We start from the raw sequence: 18,094 nt of genomic DNA, 5'->3' as shown, positions 1-18,094 counted from the left end.
TATCCACTGTTTCTGAGAAGAAATGTCTCCTCATTTCCAGCCTGAACCACCCCTGGCACAACTTGAGGCCATTCCCTCTAGTCCTATCAGTAGTTATCTGTGAGAAGAGGCTGACCCCCAGCTCCCCACACCTTCCTCTCAGGCAGTTGTAGAGAGCCATAAGGTCTCCCCTGAGTGTCCTCCAGACCAAACAGCCCCAGTGCCCTCAGCTGCTCCTCACAGGACTTGTGTTCCAGGCCCTTCCCCAGCCTCATAGCCCTTCTCTAGACGCACCCCAGGCCCTCAGTGTCCTTCTTGTAGTGAGAGGCCCAAAGCTGAACACAGCACTCGAGGTGTGGCCTCACCGGAGCAGAATACAAGGGGACGATCATTTGGGTCCTGCTGGGGCTCGTTTCGCCCTGATGTAGCTAGTGTCTACACCTGATGGTGTAGGATTGCTCAAAAATTTAAAGCACTTAATATGTAGAATTGTTACAGTGGTATTTTCTATTTAATTTCACCGACAATATCTGTTTTCCCCTTTTCTCTCTCTCTCATTTTTTTTTCTGTCCCTGTGCTTTTCCAATGTATGTCAATACAAGGTTTTGTATTCAGCTTGGAAACGAGTTGTTGGTTACTCAAAGTCCCAAAGTGCAGCAGCTGCAGCAGCCAGGATTGGTAACAGGATCCAAAATCAAGCAGTTGCATTTTATACCATGTGGGTCAGGGCCTTGGGGTATGTCTGCAGGCAAAGAACAAAATAGTAACTGGAGCTCTGGGTGCATAAATGCACACTTTTTACTTTTAGCTTCTAGTCTGATTGGCTGGTGGGGCAATTTGCATAATCATTATGATTTTCTCTCTCCGTAGTCATGCACTATGCAAGCCCCTTTACTCTGGATGCCTGATAGCTTTTATGCCTCAGTCAGGTCCGCTTGATGATGAGCACCAAGCGAGACGAGGCTGCAGCAGCCAAGCATCAGGACCATCAGATCAAGAGACAATCAGATGACGTGTGAGATAGCCACAAAGAAACCCACACCTCAGCCTTCCTTCCTAAAATGCCACACAAAATGTGGTTTTCTGCATCTAAATATTCATGGCTACTAGTTTACATTACTTTTTAACGTGGAACTGGAAGCAAGAAAGCACCCAATGATCACAGCCACAGCAGGTTTTGTTACTAACTTACTCCTGAAAATTACCAATATTACATAAGGGAGATAGAACAGAGAATGATAATCAAGCACATTTAACAGAGTTTTGTCATCTGGTCAAATATATTTGTCATTTCAGACCCAAAAAGGAATGTAGAGGAAAGTGTACAAAGTCTCTTGCATTTTCAGTGAAATCACTATTATGTAAACATATGCTGAAGTGTTCTGTTAAGCAAAAGTTCAAAATATTTCCAAATTTTGACTCTGGTTCTGTAAACACGTGTATGCTTGTCTTCATATATATCAGCAGGTAGTGTGACTATTCTAGGATGATGGTATACGTAAACACCAAATTGCAAGCTCAGGAGTTCCAGCATGCCTGCTTTATTTCTTGTCTAGGTTTTTAAATTCGATATACCTGTAAGCCTTACAAAACCTATCAGTTTAGCATTTTAAAAATGAGCCATTTTTAGTTAGCCAAAGGCCTGCATAGTTCGCTAAAAGCTTTTTTAATCATTCAAATTATATTTTCCCATGTGTCTATAAATATCAGAAAAGGGTGATCTTGATTTACCAAACCCTACATACCCACAGAAAGTCAATATTGGGCCGAAAAGATTTCATCCTAAAGGTCATTCCTATTTTTTGAGAAACTGTGGGTGCTGGAATATAATCGTCTCACAAATGGAACTTCCTATTGTTCTCAGATGGAGCTTAGAGCTTTATGGCAGTAATTATAGAATGAAATACAGATTAATATGAGGGGTCACTAGCAGGCATGTCTAATAACCACCATCATCAAGTAGCACTTCCTGGGCTTACAGTATCCAGCCTATACATAAATGCTAACCTCAGTGAACAGCTAATGTTTAGAATTACAGTACTGAAAAAAATGAGGTTTTTAAAATAAGTATACAAGTTATGGCTAAGTATTTTTACCCATAATTAAGATGTATTCCCAAAGAGCAGCTGCTATAAAGATTACATAAACTTGACATGATTTTCCCCTTTCTAAAATCCATCACGGCAACTTAACAACCACACGAGTCTTATTTCTGAATCATCATGCTATGTGGTTGAAGGGAAAACCAGACAAAGTTGCTTGCATTAGAAGAAAGCGCTTTTTTTTTTTTCCTCATTAAGGTGTTATGTTTCATTGCAGTAAATTCCTCCAGTGTCACCTGCAGAGTGCAGTCAATCACCATAAAGGAGAGTTTTAAACCACCTTACAGATGCCAAAGGATTACCGTTTAGGCTGGTGAAGTATTATGAACACCTCACTTTTTTCATTCTTTTACATTTTCCCTCCTCAGTTTATTGTTCAGTATCATCAAACAGAGCATGGCTCCTTGGGCCCAACCACCCTCATCACCTCCACAGTTAGTGAGACTGAAGCTTCTGTATGCAGGTTTTTGGGATGAGGTTAGTTTATTCCTGGTCAAAGAAGGTCCTCTCACAACTTAAATCCCTAAATCCTTTGCCTCACATGACACCATTTTCTGTTTAACTTCTGAAATAGTTTTGACCATTTCCTCCTCTAGATTATTACATAGACATATCACAGAGTCACAGAATGGTTTGGGTTGGAAGGGACCTTGAAGATCACTCAGTTACAACCCCCTCCCATGGCCACCTTCCACTAGACCAGGTTGCTCAAAGCCCCTTCAACATATCAGTAAAGATATTTCTGAATGACACAGGAAATGCTGGAAATTGGCACAAGCAATCTGAAGCTGAAAGTGAAGAAATGTATTTAGTTGGTGGCAACCTTTTTCCCCTGCTTTGACTTCTGCAATCGCCAGTGGAAAGACCCTGACCAGAAGCACAGCGTGAGCCTCTGGTTGTTGGTACTTTGTACCAACTGGTTGCCAATGAATGTATGTGTCTGGACTAGCCTTGCCTGTAGGCCTAGTAATACCCCACGGTCTGAAGATGAGCAAACTCTGTGTGTTCATTCTCTGAGCCCAAAAGGATCCCTGCTATGCTGCAGTTGCCCCTTGTCAGGGAACAGGTGTTGAATCGAGGAGCTGGGTCCTCACACCCACCTACTACGTGCCCAATGAGTAGCTCTATGAATTGAAAACTTCTGTGTATGTGAAAACATTTTGCTTCTGTGGTTCTATAAATAAATCCCTTTGCTATGTTTTGCAGTTAAACTATAGCCTTTGTCATCTGTTAGTCATCACACCTATTGTACTACTAAACCGCTGCAAAGGTTAATGATGCCTCCTACAGATGTAACACATCTCTCGTAAGCACAAACTGAATACTCAGATGATTTAATGTATTGTTGTTTCTTTTACCCACCAAAGCTGGCAATGCAGTAAGACTTTGCACAGTGTTTTGTTCTTACCCTTCAGCAGCTGCACAGAGAAAAGTTCATTGTCTTGCCTGTTACTTGAAATGCACTGTGCAGTGTGTCATCTCTACCCTTCTTTGCTTATTTGGAAAGTGAATAGCTGTCCCCTTCAAACACAAGACTGCCAGCTTTCCTAACACTTATACTTTGGGAGGATGTAACACAGCTTCATGTACAAAAAAGACTGCCTGAAGATTGAAGAACAAAGGAAAAATAAATACAAAATTCACAACGTGCACATAAATTTATTGGTGTCATTTCCTAAGTTTATCGTGCTTGGCTCCATAACCATAACAATCTTTAAATGCCATTTGTTGTCTACTGCATACACACACATTATGTTGTATTGTTAGTATCAGCACCATGATCCCAGACACTATTTGCATTGCATTCATGCTGGAATACACTGGGCCAGATCCAAGGCTCTGTTGTGCTCAGTGCCATATAGATATTTGTCAGAGATGACATGCCCAGGGATTTTCCAGCCCAGACATCAGCTGGAACACAGTGGCTATCACAGCCTGACACGGGGAGCTGGGGCACAGGGCAGCAAGAAAACAAATGGACTTTGCTAGAGAACTGGAAGTCTTTGCTTAGATCTGCCTTGCCGGTTACAGGCAGGAGGATTTGCAGGCGTTGAGGCAGCGGCAGGTTTTAAGGAGGGATTTACAGGAGGATGAGGAAACTGCTTCATGAATTTTGACAAGGTGGGGGTGGATTTTGTCCGTGTACAGTGAGCAGCACAGAGAAAGTGCTGGAGTATTAATGAGAGAGGCAAAGAGAAGGGGTGCCTACGGGCTGTGGGAAGGCAGGAGCAGCTCGCTAAATGCAGGTATGGGAAGAGGGGGACCAAAACGGCACAGCCTGGAAGCTGCAAGCCTTGAAGAGGAGGAACTCCGTGTAGCCCTCCTGCTCATGTATTTTGCAGAGCTTGGGTTTTCTGTTTGAAAACATGAGTCCTGGGAGCATTACTTACACTGAGCTAAAGACGTTAGCTAAGGCATTGATGCCAACCGCCCTTCCAACCTCTTGGCAACCCTTTGTGCCTTGATGGTCCTGCAGATACTCCCAGTGGTCTGACATGTGAGCACAAAGGAGGAGTGAATCATGCGAGACCCCTTTTGGAGGAATACCCATTGGTCAAAGGGCTTTTCTCCTGCTTCCTTTGGCTTTCCATCCATTTGTATGGAAAACATGCTGGAGGCAGGCCAAGGAAGTCATTAAGATAAATGAAAAATTATATACCCTACACTCTTGTGGGGTTCCTAGTAGCAGTTAGCAAAGGGCATGAAGTAGGAATACACTGGCTGGTGCCAGGGAACACACCTATCACTCTCCATGCCAGATCTCAGGCTAATCTGTCCCTTCTAACTGCCACCCGAAAGGGGAGAATAACGAAGATCGTTCCTTAGCAAGCAAATGTCACGCCGGAGGCAGAGGTCATTGGTGTTTCAGCTCTCAGTTTAAAAATTAATAGACGGTATCTTCCTTCAGACTGTAAAGGTGGGCAGATAAAAAAAATCACGGACCTGGTGACCTGCCGATTGCAATCTGTCCAATAACATCGGTGCAGCCACGGAGTCACACAGCTTAGTTGGAAACCAAGTGCAAAAGGTTAGGTCTCAGCATAATGTGTTGGATTTGTGTGTGAGTCAGAAGGACTGGGAAATCTTTGTAAAAATTACCAGAAATCCCCCCCCTGCATTTTTTTCTTATGAGTCATTCCACAGAAAGAGATAATATGGAGAGATGTTTGTCCATCTCTACAGTGAATTTTTAACACACCACACCACAGAGATAAAATACATATATCTACACTTTTTCTCCACTTCCAGAAAAAAAATCCCAGTTTCCTCCTTTTTCTAACACTGGTGTGGTACTGGTGAGTTCACAGTCCAAAGCTATGGTGTTGGAAGGGAAGTGGGGCACATCCATCCATCACACACCCCTGAGCTCTTCGTGCACTTTTCTCTCCAGAAGAAGGCTGCTGATAAGAGAAGCTGGGGGCCGTCACTGCTCTGGTGGTGAATCCGGGGGTGTTATCGAGACAGAGAAGGAGAAGAACGGTAACTTAGAAATGGAAATTGTCTCTTCAGAGTTGGCAAGCTCTGTGGATACAGTGTGCCTGTTAGAACTGTAACTTACACACACCGGGCCAGCCAAATCCACTGTTGAAATCTTATCAGAGATATTGTTCGTCACTGCAGTATTTTCCAGGACCACTGCAGGTGCACTGAGATCTTTGGAGGAATAATGTGAGGTGCAGTGCCTGGTGCGACAGAAATGGAACACAACACATCATTAGGTATTAGATAAGCATGAAGAGCCATTTGTATCTGAAGCCAATCCAATTAATAACAGGATATAGCTAACAGCAGTACAGAACTGATAGCTGGGGTGCTGGTGATAGAGCTGATTTAATTAATTATGGAGGCGTCCTTTTACACTGCCTCTTATCTTTTTGTCCTTTAACATGAAAAAGGTCTTATCCTCTTCTCCATTTGGCTAGTTGCATTCAAACTAAAGCTGAACGAAATTTTCGTTTGAAGGGATTTCTCAAAATAAATTGCATATTTCCTCATTATAGAAATAAACATGTCAAGGAATGCCTCTTTTCTTGTGACTTCTGGTTGTTCTTCAAAAACAAAAATTTTGTCAGTATTGAGAAATTAGGGGCTTGGGTCTCTTAATTTTCCTCCATAAATTTTCAATATACGTATATAAAATCTGGGGAGAGGTCAAAGAATTTGGTTCAGATACAAAACAAAACCAAATGTCATTTCCCTAAAATGGTATTACACAAACAAGCTCCCTAGCTGTTTTCCAGCCACAATTGATGCACACCGCTGCATGGGCTGATGGAGAAAGAGCTTGTGTAACGGAGGACCCCAAGAAGCACTGGGTTTTGGCAGGCTCTTTCCATGGGCTCTCCTGATCACACGGTGCTGCTGCAGGAATTCCTCACTGCACACACTTCCTGGGTGACCCTGGGTCCTCCCCTGCTGCCACTCACCTCAGGAGAACTTTCACTGCTACGCTGATCACAACCAACAGTAACAGGCTGCCACTGAGAGACACCATGATAATGTCATAAGTAATCGGTGACGAACCTTGAAAAGCAGATGGAAACCACAGGTGAGTTTTGCCAACAAACAGCTTTAGGAAATGCAACCTTTTGCAAAAGGACCCCGGCTTGTCACAGGTTGCACACAGGTCCTTCTGCTGCAAACCACGGGTGGAGAGGGGTGACAGACCAGCTGTGCGTTAGGAAGACGTTCCTGTCAACTAGACTAATTAACTCATGGGTCTTTATCTACATTTCAGGTGTTACCCACTTATTTGCAGTAAAGTCATTGCAGGATCCCATGTTGTACTGCCTCTCTCGCCAGCATTCTCCATCCACTTCCATCCTTTTCAATCTCAGTTTCCATCCTTTTTGGCTCTTGGGTTTATTTCAAAACTTAATGGACTGATATCTGGCTTAGATTCTCCCTTCTACACCCACTTTTGAGTTCCCCACTCCTCTCTTCTCCCGCAACAGCTCCTTTTATTTCCATCGTTCTTCCCTGTCTAAAACCCCAACAGCAATAGATCTGTGGCTAATTCATTCCTTCCTTTTGAGCTCATTCACAAAGCTGTGTCTGTTAAATCCTGTACATTTGATAACATGGCTAACATTTGATAACATTGCTGTTACCTGGGGCCTCTCACTGCTGTTGCCACACAAATACACACTGCAAAACTGATTTTAAATGCTAATGAAAACAAACAGGAAAATAAAGCACCTTCTTCCTTGGAAACTAAGGTGGTGTGAAAACCTTCTTCAGCATCATGGACCATACTGAAAAGGAAAGCCAAAAGACATTCAGATCACAGTTCAAAATAATATTTATTTTAGATCCATTTATGACCTCTGAATATTTCACCATCTCTAATGTGAATTATCTTTACAACTTCCTTGTGAGATAGCAACTTCATGCTATTAGCATTTTGCAGATTGGGAATCAAAGCATGGAGGGGACAAATCCTAGAGACAGAATTTAATCTGACATCAAAAAAATGAATGTTTCTTTTCAGGCAATAAGCCTCCCCACCTGCCTTGAGTTTGACTGCATGTTTGCCTACAGCATCTAATCTTGGCATGGCCAAGGGCCGGGCATCACGTTCTAGCCCAACCCCAACTGGGACATTTTTTGTCCATACCTCTCAAATGGACGCAGTCCAGGCTCCTAATAAAGTACACTGACAGCTCCAACACTTTCGTAACGCTGGTGGACCGATGTGCAGACCTTCTTCCCCCACCACCCAGTGAGCATGGCTTGGCATGCCTGGCCAGGATGTGAGAAGCTCGGGCTGAGGCCACACAAATATCTCCACCTGCGACGAAGCCAGATGGGAAGCTTTGCCCTTCTCTCCTGTGCTGCCCCTACAATTTGCTAGTGAGCCTTCAGTGCTGCTAATGGGGTGATTTGTGGGGTCAGGGCTGGAAACAGGACTGCATGAAGCAGACAGACCCCGAACATGCTAAAGCCATAGAATAAAATACATAAAGATTGCTGCAAACAGACACCACAACTTCAGCCCACTTTTACCTAACCCCAGCCAATTTGCCCCAGGATACAGAGGGAGACTTCAGGAGAAAAGGTAACTGAGCCCAGGTTTCTCAAGCTCAGGTTTATACATTTTCTTTTACTGTTTCTAGAGGTTTTACTGCCTATCCCCTCTAAAAAAGCCCCAGCCATCACACAGGAAAGTAAGAAGGAATGAACAGCAACTAGACAGAAAGATAATGGGGGCTCAACACACAATTTCTTGCTCTCTGGCAAACAATAACATTATTTTACCACAGCCATATTGCCTGTTACCAACCCCTCACCCAAACCCTGAATTTCTCAGAACAGTGAGTGAAGTTCACAGCAAGTCTGGGAGGCAGGGATGTGTTATTAACCCTACTGTCAAGGTGGGATAACTGACAGTCTTGTATCCGTCAGAGAAACCTTTCTCAGGTCAGATTCAGGTGTCACCTTGTGCTCATACTGCCACACTACCACACAGACACAGATATGTGCACGCTATTTCCACTTGCATGTGTGATGCACAGACTTCTGGTCATTATTTCATTCTATTCTAGCTCCTTCTCCAGAATAAAAATTGGGGAATCACAGGATGTATCCTGATGACATCCAGTTAATGAACACATTAATAAATTGTCTGCCAGTATGTTCTCAGGTATCAGAAGAACCTGTATCTAAAGTCCTATATGTTGCACTTCCAATTCTACTCTCTTTAATAACTGCTCTCAATAAACTTACATTAAAATATAATTGTGAAAAATCTGTGTAGCCACAGGTTGCATAAAAAAATGTAGATGCCTGAAGAAAATACAACCCTTTAGAAAAAAAAAAATCCAAGCCAAAGCCATGCTCACATTTATATGAGGAATGATATCACCTCTGAATTGATGCTTAGACTGAATTACTGCATATGACATGCATCAGAAGTATCTGCAACAACTCCTTTTGTAAAGCTTGGACAGCAAAACCAAGCAGCATAATTTTGCAGCTAAACAGACTGCCCAGGCTTTGCCTTTTCTCAGTTCATGTATGTGTGCGTGTCTGTGAACAAGCTGAAAAGCTGTTTCAGGATGTCAAGTGAAATTTCCCCTGGTGTGAGGAGAGCCTGGCTGAGTGTTACTGAAAATGGAAGATCACCTGCTTACTGTAGAGTCCTCCAGCCCCCCGTGATACAATCTCTTTTTCTCACATCATTAAGATGTCCTAACAAGCACCTACCTCCATCTCACCCTTCAGCTTGAAAAAGTTAAAAAAAAAAAAAAAAAAAAAAAAAAGTGGTAATTTAAATCTAGCACAGAAAGAGAAGAAAAGTTACAAATTCATGGGTTACCTTGTGGTTGCTGGAGATCCTTGCATCAGCATCATCCTGCTAAGACCTTGCATGAAGGTAAAGCTGGTCTGAAAGGTTTCAGACTAATTGCTCACTTTATTTGCCTCTGTCGACTGCTTTATTTTCTCCATGGTTTTTATTACGGCAGAATAATCTCTTCCTTTCGTGGGCAGTCGATAAAGTGTGGAGGTGGATCAAACAGAGCCTTTATTCACCATCCTCTTGTTAAGCAATTCCTTTCCCTGCCTGCTTGCAGAGCAGGTGACACAGCTGGACTCCACCTAGAGGCCTGCCAGAGCTTCCCTCAGGCACCGGCCTCCTGGCGCACTGGACATGCACAGCCTCCTGCAACAAAGCTGCCTCTGGAGCCTGCTGTGAAGCTCTGGAGCTGCCTCTGCAGCTTCTGGACTCACTGCAGCAATGTGCCACGTCCCAGGGATGGGGTCTTTGGGTCTCTTCCAGCAGGCTGGGTGGAGGGGGCAGGCAGCCTCCTGGTTTGGGGCTCTCTGGGTGAGGGAACCCCACCAGCTGAGATGGCTCCTGGCCAAGGGGCAGCTACAGAACCCAGTCTTTGCCTTTTGGGTGTTCCACAGACCCACCTGCCTCTTCACACTAAAGGGAACAGTGTGGGAACTGAGCAGTTGTTGAGCTGTTAATCTGCAATGGCCAAGTTTAGGGCTGCTGGAGAGGGGCTGGGTGTGAAACATGCTTCATTTTGGAGTTTCTTGCAGCCTGCCTTAGCTTATTTTTCGTTGCACTGTGAGCAGGACAACATGCAAGGCATTGCTCAGCAGGCAGGACAGGATTCATGTCATGAACCTTGCCCTGCAGCACCCATCTCTTCCCACACCTCCTCTAGGGAAGTGACATCCCTGCAGATCGGGACCTCGTTTTGCTCTGCAAAAAAAAAAAAAAAAAAAAGAAACAAACAAACCCTTGTCCTTACTACCAGGCTGGAGCTGAGCTGGCAACTGCACTGAGTTATCTTGCAAAAACCTGCAACTGCTGCTCAAATCATGTGTGCTCTGTGATCAGAGAGGGTGGGGTGCTCTAGGGTGGAGACTCCTTTTTCCACCAGTACATTCACACACTCTGGGCTGGCAGATAAGCAAGTATTTCAAAGCTAACAATAGAGATTGGCACATTTTTTTCTGCTGTAAAACAATTACAGCAGAACAATAGCTGCAAAACAATTACATCTCCTCTTGCTAGTATCAAACAATGCCAAAGCACCTCTCCAAATCCCCTGGAGACTGTTTGGCAGGGTTTCAGGTATCCGCAGTCCAATCACTGAGCACATTTAGATTATGACCATGGCTGTGTATTTTTCTCTGCGGCATAAGAAACCACTGAAGGTACTACATTAAATAGGCTTTACAGAGGTGAACAGCGGAGAGCAGGTCTGCATATACACGGTCAGGGCTTGGTTAACCCACACACCAATTTTCTCTTCTGCACCATCCACATAACAGGTATATAAGCACCTCCTCTCCCTCCTACAGGATATCGGTGGCCTTTTATTTGGCTTTGAGCCAGAGCCATGGTGTTAAAAATGGTTTCGGTGTTCCATATGATTTTATACTAGGGAAGTGCTTTTCTTCTTTATCAGACAAAGAGAAAGCTCACTGCTAACTAAAACCTAAACTGCTGTGTAACCAGTCTGTGATTTTGAATCTGAACCAAAGCTCACCAAAGTCAAAGGGAGTCTCTTTACTATGTTATCTGGTATTCTGACTACACTCTGTGGGAAAGATGCTAAACAAGCAGCAAAATTCAATCTGGCAAACCGCTGAACATCTCCTGCGTGGTACTGAAAACCCTCTGTCCCTCACAGATGCGAAGACATGGTGTAAATGTCTAGGACATATTCTTCTCTGCAAAAATTTCTTGTGAATGGAAATTCACTTTGAATGAACTTTCAGAGACATTGCAAAAAAAGAAAAAGTAACAGGAGGCTTTGAAGTCTTTGAATATCCCTTACAGGTATCTATTACGTTATAATTCAAAGTATTTTTTTTTCTATTTACTGGTGTCTGTCTCACTCTATACTCAGTTTTGTGGAGAAGCTTGGGATCACAGTGTGGAGCTGCAGTGGCGATGGCAGCTCCTTTCTGCAGGAACATCTTACGTTGTGGGTCTGGATGCAAACCACCTCTGCAAACTGCTGGCATAGAAAAAACAAAGCCAATGAGACCAGAGCAACCAGCCAAGTGTGGATGTGGCCCCAAAGATACACTGTACAAAGCAGGGCTCAAGGGCCTCAGCCAGATGCAAGATCTGAGCTTCTCAGCACGACTGTAGGTTGTTTACCAGCTCTGAGATTTATTAGTGAATGCTTGCCTAGTAGTTTGGAGATGAAACATATCATACTGGGGGATGTACCAAGTATAATCTTACTATAGTTTAAAAAAGCCCCTTCCTGAGCTGGATAACAGAGACCTCTTAAAAATGTTCTGAATAATTCAAGCTAGTTAACATTGTGTCAAAATAAATTTGCTCACCTGAGCATAAACTGCAGCGACAAACACCTTATAAGAAAGGTTATAAAAGATAACTGGAAAATTATGAGACTTCCTCCTAAAAGAGCACTGCCTACAGTTTTGCTTTAGTAGAGTCATTCTGCTTTGAAAGCCAGTGGGGCAAAAGTGGCTGTCCAATACGGTCCATTAGAGCAAATGCTGGTCTTTGTTTTTGTTAATTCCTTGTTGATTAAACCTAAAACATCCAGATTTGCTATTTTTTGTACATTGCAACATTTATCCAAAACTTTTGGCACAACTACCTTGAAGTTTTACATTAAAAATACAGAGAAGTAAGAATACATTTTGAGGAAATCTGAACTTTAATCCCTCACTGAGAAGAGAAGACACAGGAATGGTTGGGAGTAGAATGGCAGTGAAAAGTTGTGCAGAGATTTTATTTACTACCACCTGCAAAAAAATACAGTGGTAGTATCTCATTCTTCCCCGGGCTTTTCTAACTTTTGATGCTCAGAATTCTAGGACAAGTGTCTTGATTTTGAACAGATGCCTCACCAGTCATTAAGAAATCAGAAATACCCAGCAATAAATTTCTTATGAGATTACAAACTATAAGAGACTTGATGGCTGGCCAGCACTGTAATCCCAGATGCTGTCTAACTTTCAGGATAACAAAAAAAACACAATACAAGCCTGACAGTTCATTAGCTGGGCCTTAACTTGTTTGCCAGACCCAGTTCAGACAAAACTTCCACCTCTCAGCTGTAACACCTTTGTTAATTGGCCCTATTCATACTGAGATAACTTTTTTTTTTTTTTTTTAATTATCCAGGTATTGTTTGTCAGTAAGATCGATCTCAAGTGGAGTAAATGCTCAGATAAACCATCCTTTTCAAATGCCTTGCTCTGTCTCACTGCTTTTCAGATGCCATTTCAGAACAAGATCAACAAAAGGTAAAAAAGGTCTTTGAGAGAGATGGTTTGAAGGCACCTAAAATTACCATTCCTGGAGAAGGTTTGTTCCTATGTCCCTGAGTAAGGGAGAGCACATACCTCCATGCTTTTGCGTGGCGCACTTCCTTGCCAGCAGACATAACTGTGCTAAAGTATCACAGAGACAAATGGCGAGGTGTAAGTCCTGGAGAAGTAGCACTACATCTGAAGGACAGAGCTCAAAATGGTTTGGACATGTGCATAGTACAGGGAAGACCAACTCAGTGGAAGAAAAATGGACAGTCAGTTGCTACCGAGCTTTCTGCACCTATTTATTTTTCATCCAAATACCCAGAAAAATTCAAATCACAGCTCAATGCATAGTCTTTTTTTTTTTTTTTTTTTTTTTTTTTTTTTTCCATTCTCAGGGGATTTTGACAAAAGAAAGGCTAAAACTGAGATCTGTAATACAGCTATACCTTCTGCCTCTCATGTTAGTGGCTGCTGAAGCTGACATTTGGCTAACTATGTAGATTTCTTAAAGGTATTGACAGGCTGCACATAACAAAAGCTGAATATGTATTTTCTACTTTAATATCATTTTATATTAAGGACAGCAACAATACAGGCTACTCTGCACCCGTAAATTAACCGTGGCTGGACCATTCCCCGTGGCCACGCGGTGCAGAAGAGCTGTGCCCACACCACGAAGCACCCACCTTTCAGCTCAGCGTGGCCACATCCAGACTGCCTGTGGGTCTGGGCCAACTTGCCATCCGTGCCAGGAACTGCTCCCCAGGGCATCAGCGGGCACACACACAGCCCTATCAGGGCCACTACCACAACTTAGCTATCTACAGAGCTGATTTCAAGTACAGGGCAACGTTTGGATACGCATACAGAACCATATTGACTACTAGGTAAACTTTCTGGCACTCTTTTGGTTTTCTTCATCATGACAGCTGGTAGAAGACAATGTTGAGGGTTGAGTCTGCAGAACATGACAGTTTAACACTACAGTGGGACCCTCATCGCTTTAACACGGACACACTTTGGCACAAGAGGAGAGCAAACAAGAACCAACGGCTGATACGAAGCTTCCTTGGCTGTTTGCTCAAGTAGATGTGGTTAGGCGGCGGCTGTTCTGTGTTTGTTTTCTAGGATCATGTTCTTGAACTTTAACAGTGTGAGGGATGATTTTTTTAATTCAAGAGACTCCTTTCACGCTTCATTCTGAGACCTATGTTCCACCTTAATGTTTGCAGCTGTGGTCTGCACATTAGTTACAAACCAGACAAGTGGTGTTTCCATTTCCTGACTGGGGAGTTTAGCCTAAGTAACCAAGTAAGAGTGCAAACTGGACATTTGAGGTTTGAATGTTCAATTAGAATCACGCAGGTGGTACATCCAATCCTTTATCTGTGTGAACTGTACAGTTAGTGCACGGCTCGTCACTTCTGCAGCTCACAAAAACAATATGTGGATGCACAACTTGCTTTGGAAAGTCACTTGGAAACCTGATGGTCTGAACAGAGCATAGAAAACAAATAAGTCTGCTGCAGATCTCTCGTGTCTGTTCCTGAGGCTGCACAGGCTGGCTCTCAAAGGGTGAGAGACAAGGGGTTACTGTGCTTGCCTGACCACATCCAGGAGCTCTGGCACTCTGAAGCCATTAGAGCAGTAATTTCTTATTGAGCAGCACGACTACTTTATGTCTGGGCAAAATTTTTGATCTGTAGCGGTAAGACATTTTACCACGACACTACAGAAGGGTTCATTCTTCACAGAAAGCATCAGAAAATATCATCATGTCAGTCTATGCTATGATCTATATAGCATCCTGTATCCTGAATACTCTACACAGCTATTTCCCCATCTCACAAAGGATATAGCTGATCAGGGAAAGGTACAGGAAAGCCACAAAACTATGGGACTGCTTCTGTTGGCAGAATGACTACAATTCCTCAACCTGAAAGCAAGACAAAGAGGCTCAGAGGGTGCCTATGAAACCATTTTGGCATGGAGATGGTGGGCAGGATTGACAGCAGTCTACTGCCAACTGGTCTCACCCAGCACAAGAGGCAGGGAGCGTAAAATAAGTGTAACAGGTGGCATCTCTGAACACCAGGAGACGTTTTTCTTTCACACATTTATTGTATTTCAGGTATTTCAGGTATTTCAGCTGTGGCGCTTGCTGCCACAGGGTGTTGTCGCTGCCAAAGTGTACCTAGGTTTAAAAAAGTCACTGGACAAGTTCATGAAAGAAAAAAATACATCGAGCGCTATTAAAAACAAGAAATCATGTCTAGATCTGAAAACTCATGAGCTGTAAACCATTAGATGCTAAAACAATATTCTCGGAACATATGTCTAAGTGCTTGCATGCTTTTACAAAGTTATTTGATTTCATCCACTATTGGGTACAGGGAACACACATGGCACACGTGAACTTTTGGTATGACCTGGTCCATCTCTTCTGTCACTTTCACTGCTTTTTCCATGCTGCAGCCAGTTCAGTGTGTCCTGAATTCGAGACTTGTAAGCTCACCTAGGGCAGGAGCAAACTATGCAGGGCAGCACGTATAGAGGGCAACAGGCTGCACACTCCTTCTCTTGTGTTCCAGCTCTGTTGGGCTGCACGGAGGATCTGCAAAACCAGCCGATCTGACCTCCCAGGGATTTGCTGAGAATGAGGGGGATATTGAGAGAGCAAGTTGGTGACTTATCCAAATGCCAAGCGTGGCTGAAACTGCTTTCAAATACTGTTGGCTCTGCAGTGGTGAGGAAGATCGATCTTCTGTGCTGAGGGATGGCCCGGTGCTCGGGACTGAGATCATCTGTATGAAGACAACTCCACTGGGGAAGCCCGGCAATCAGGATGCTGCGCACGATCAGGAAGTGACCTAGAAGACTATGGCTGTGGTTTTTGAAAAGGTGACTGATTTTGGCTCAGGCCTATCCCCTTTATTTCTGTAGAAGCAGAGTTAAATGAAATCCACAAGGCACTTCCTGAAATCCCACCAAATCTACTTCCAAACTTTTTCTAATAACCAGAGGCAGAAGATTTCGTCCATAAAATATTTCAACACATTAACATATCTGTGAATTAAGATGCTTCTAAAAAGATATTATTGGGGGTAAATTTCTCCATTCATTTTTTTTTTCAGTGGAATAAGCATAGCATTGAAGTACAGGGAAGCTCAACTATTATCTCATAGTTTTCTTTTTTTTTTTTTTTTTTATTATAGACTTTTTATCCACATGAATGATAAAGAAACTACAACAGAGTTAAATACCTTTTTTGATAACAGTGATTATATTCTTAATTACACTCAATATTAAATTGTAAAATATTTCCAGAGGAGTACAATCTTAATTCATACAGCAGGCAAAATACCAGAGGAAGAAGGGGCCGAGGAAGAAGGGTGGGAGAGTTTCCAGTCTGCTTTTAAAAAGCACTGTGTATGGCTAACGCTTTTTTATCCACCCATCCAAATGTGGTTCTGGCCCATCTGATACGATGCGCATTTCTTTCCATAAAACAATCACTATCCCCAAGCAAAAGATGAACTGGCAGATGTTGTCAAGTGTTTGTGGCGTTGAAAGGATCATCAGTTCCCTTCACGGCTTATCTGTATGGTTCATCAAAAGCATTTTCTCTATCAAGTTCAGTAGTCCTTCTAAAAACACAAAGACTTAAACTTTGGTACCACCAAAAAAGATCCAGGACAGGCATTTTTTGATTTTTTTGTTGTTTTGTTTTTACTAATAAATGGCTGCTACATTCTATTTTACATGGTTGTCCATGATGCTTTGAGGTCACTTGTCCTTGGGTTCAGAGGAACCTGATCTGTTTTGTTTGTTCTTTAAATTTCCAAGCCCTTCCATTGTCTCAGTCTTTATACAAGTCAGATTTCTGAGTGGTGGGTTATAACTTACAAGGTAACAGCTGCAAAAGATCCTGCGCTTCTAGGAATAAATAAACAAAACAAAAACAAAGAGGAAAGGTTACCAACCCTAAACCCAAGTTTGAGATTTCTTTACTTGCAGAATTACAACATTTATTTGCAATCCCCACGAAAGGGATACACAAAAGTGACCTGCTTCAGAAGCTTCCTCTGAGACTTTGCTAGCTAATATTTGCAGAGTCTCATGGAAATACTTCATTAAAGATGAGGCACAAAGTGTAACTGATTGCAGTACGACCAAACGCGACCAGACATTCTGTGGAAAGGCAGGTCCAACAAGAGCAACACAAGATTGTGGGAAAACACAGGGCATTAACTGCTCTGTACTGCACGGGGTCTTCGCTCCCTCTGTGCACCGTGTGGTACGTATGTGCATGCACGTTTCTTCTGGAGGCAACTCTTTCCTGCTTGGCACATTGAGAATCTGAAATTGCTTCTGAGCAATATAGTTGTGATTCTCTGCTTGACTGATTTAGCTTAGCAGTTAAGTAACAGCTAATCTTTCAAAAGCACTGGGGCCTACTCGGAGAAATCCCTGTTGTCTGCAGGGATGGTGTGTCACTGGAAACAAAAACAGCATGAGAAATGCATCCATCCTTCACTCTCAGCAAACAAGCAGGGAATGCTCGTAGTTGTGATGCCAGCACCTCCCTTGCAGGGATTGTCAGCTGATGAAAACCTGATGCTGAGAACAAACGGTGCCGTTCATCTGATGCTGCCATCCTCAGGCTGACTTTTATTGTAGATCAGTGCTTTGGACAACATGCTTAGGGCAGGATCCCCTGCTTCTCATTCAGCATGGCATACTGTTTTATTCAGGATATTAATATTACTGAATTTATTTTAAATTGGTACTCAGATTAATGTAGACTCAACTGGAAAATGCTGGCAGTCAGTAAGAAAGCATGCAGAAGAGGGCAAAACCGACCGACTTAATGCTTAGATTAATCTCCTTATCTCAGCAGGCAGAGCTCAAGACCACAGATACTGGTTATCTGGTTACTCTGTGATTACTCCTGATGTTTTTTATTTGTAAATATCTGCTTCTTCCATAGCTCAGACAAACTTCTGTCACTGATACAATCAAAGCCTTATTCAGATGCCCCAGACTTTCTTCTCAATTCCTTTCCTTTGTGCATTATTGAGGTCTCTGTACATGAATTGCTCTTTATTTTTCCAGTCTGCCTACTCCACCTCAAGAATATTTTTGCTGAATCCACAAGCCAAATTCCATGGCATAACACAGTAGCAGAGCTACTGACTTTTTGCATCTCTGTCTCCAAGCCTCATTCTCCTTGTTTTACCATAAAAAAC

Source organism: Cygnus atratus, chromosome Z (genome assembly GCF_013377495.2).
Source record: "Cygnus atratus isolate AKBS03 ecotype Queensland, Australia chromosome Z, CAtr_DNAZoo_HiC_assembly, whole genome shotgun sequence".
NCBI lineage: Eukaryota > Metazoa > Chordata > Aves > Anseriformes > Anatidae > Cygnus > Cygnus atratus.
Note: the sequence above shows the minus strand (reverse complement) of the source record.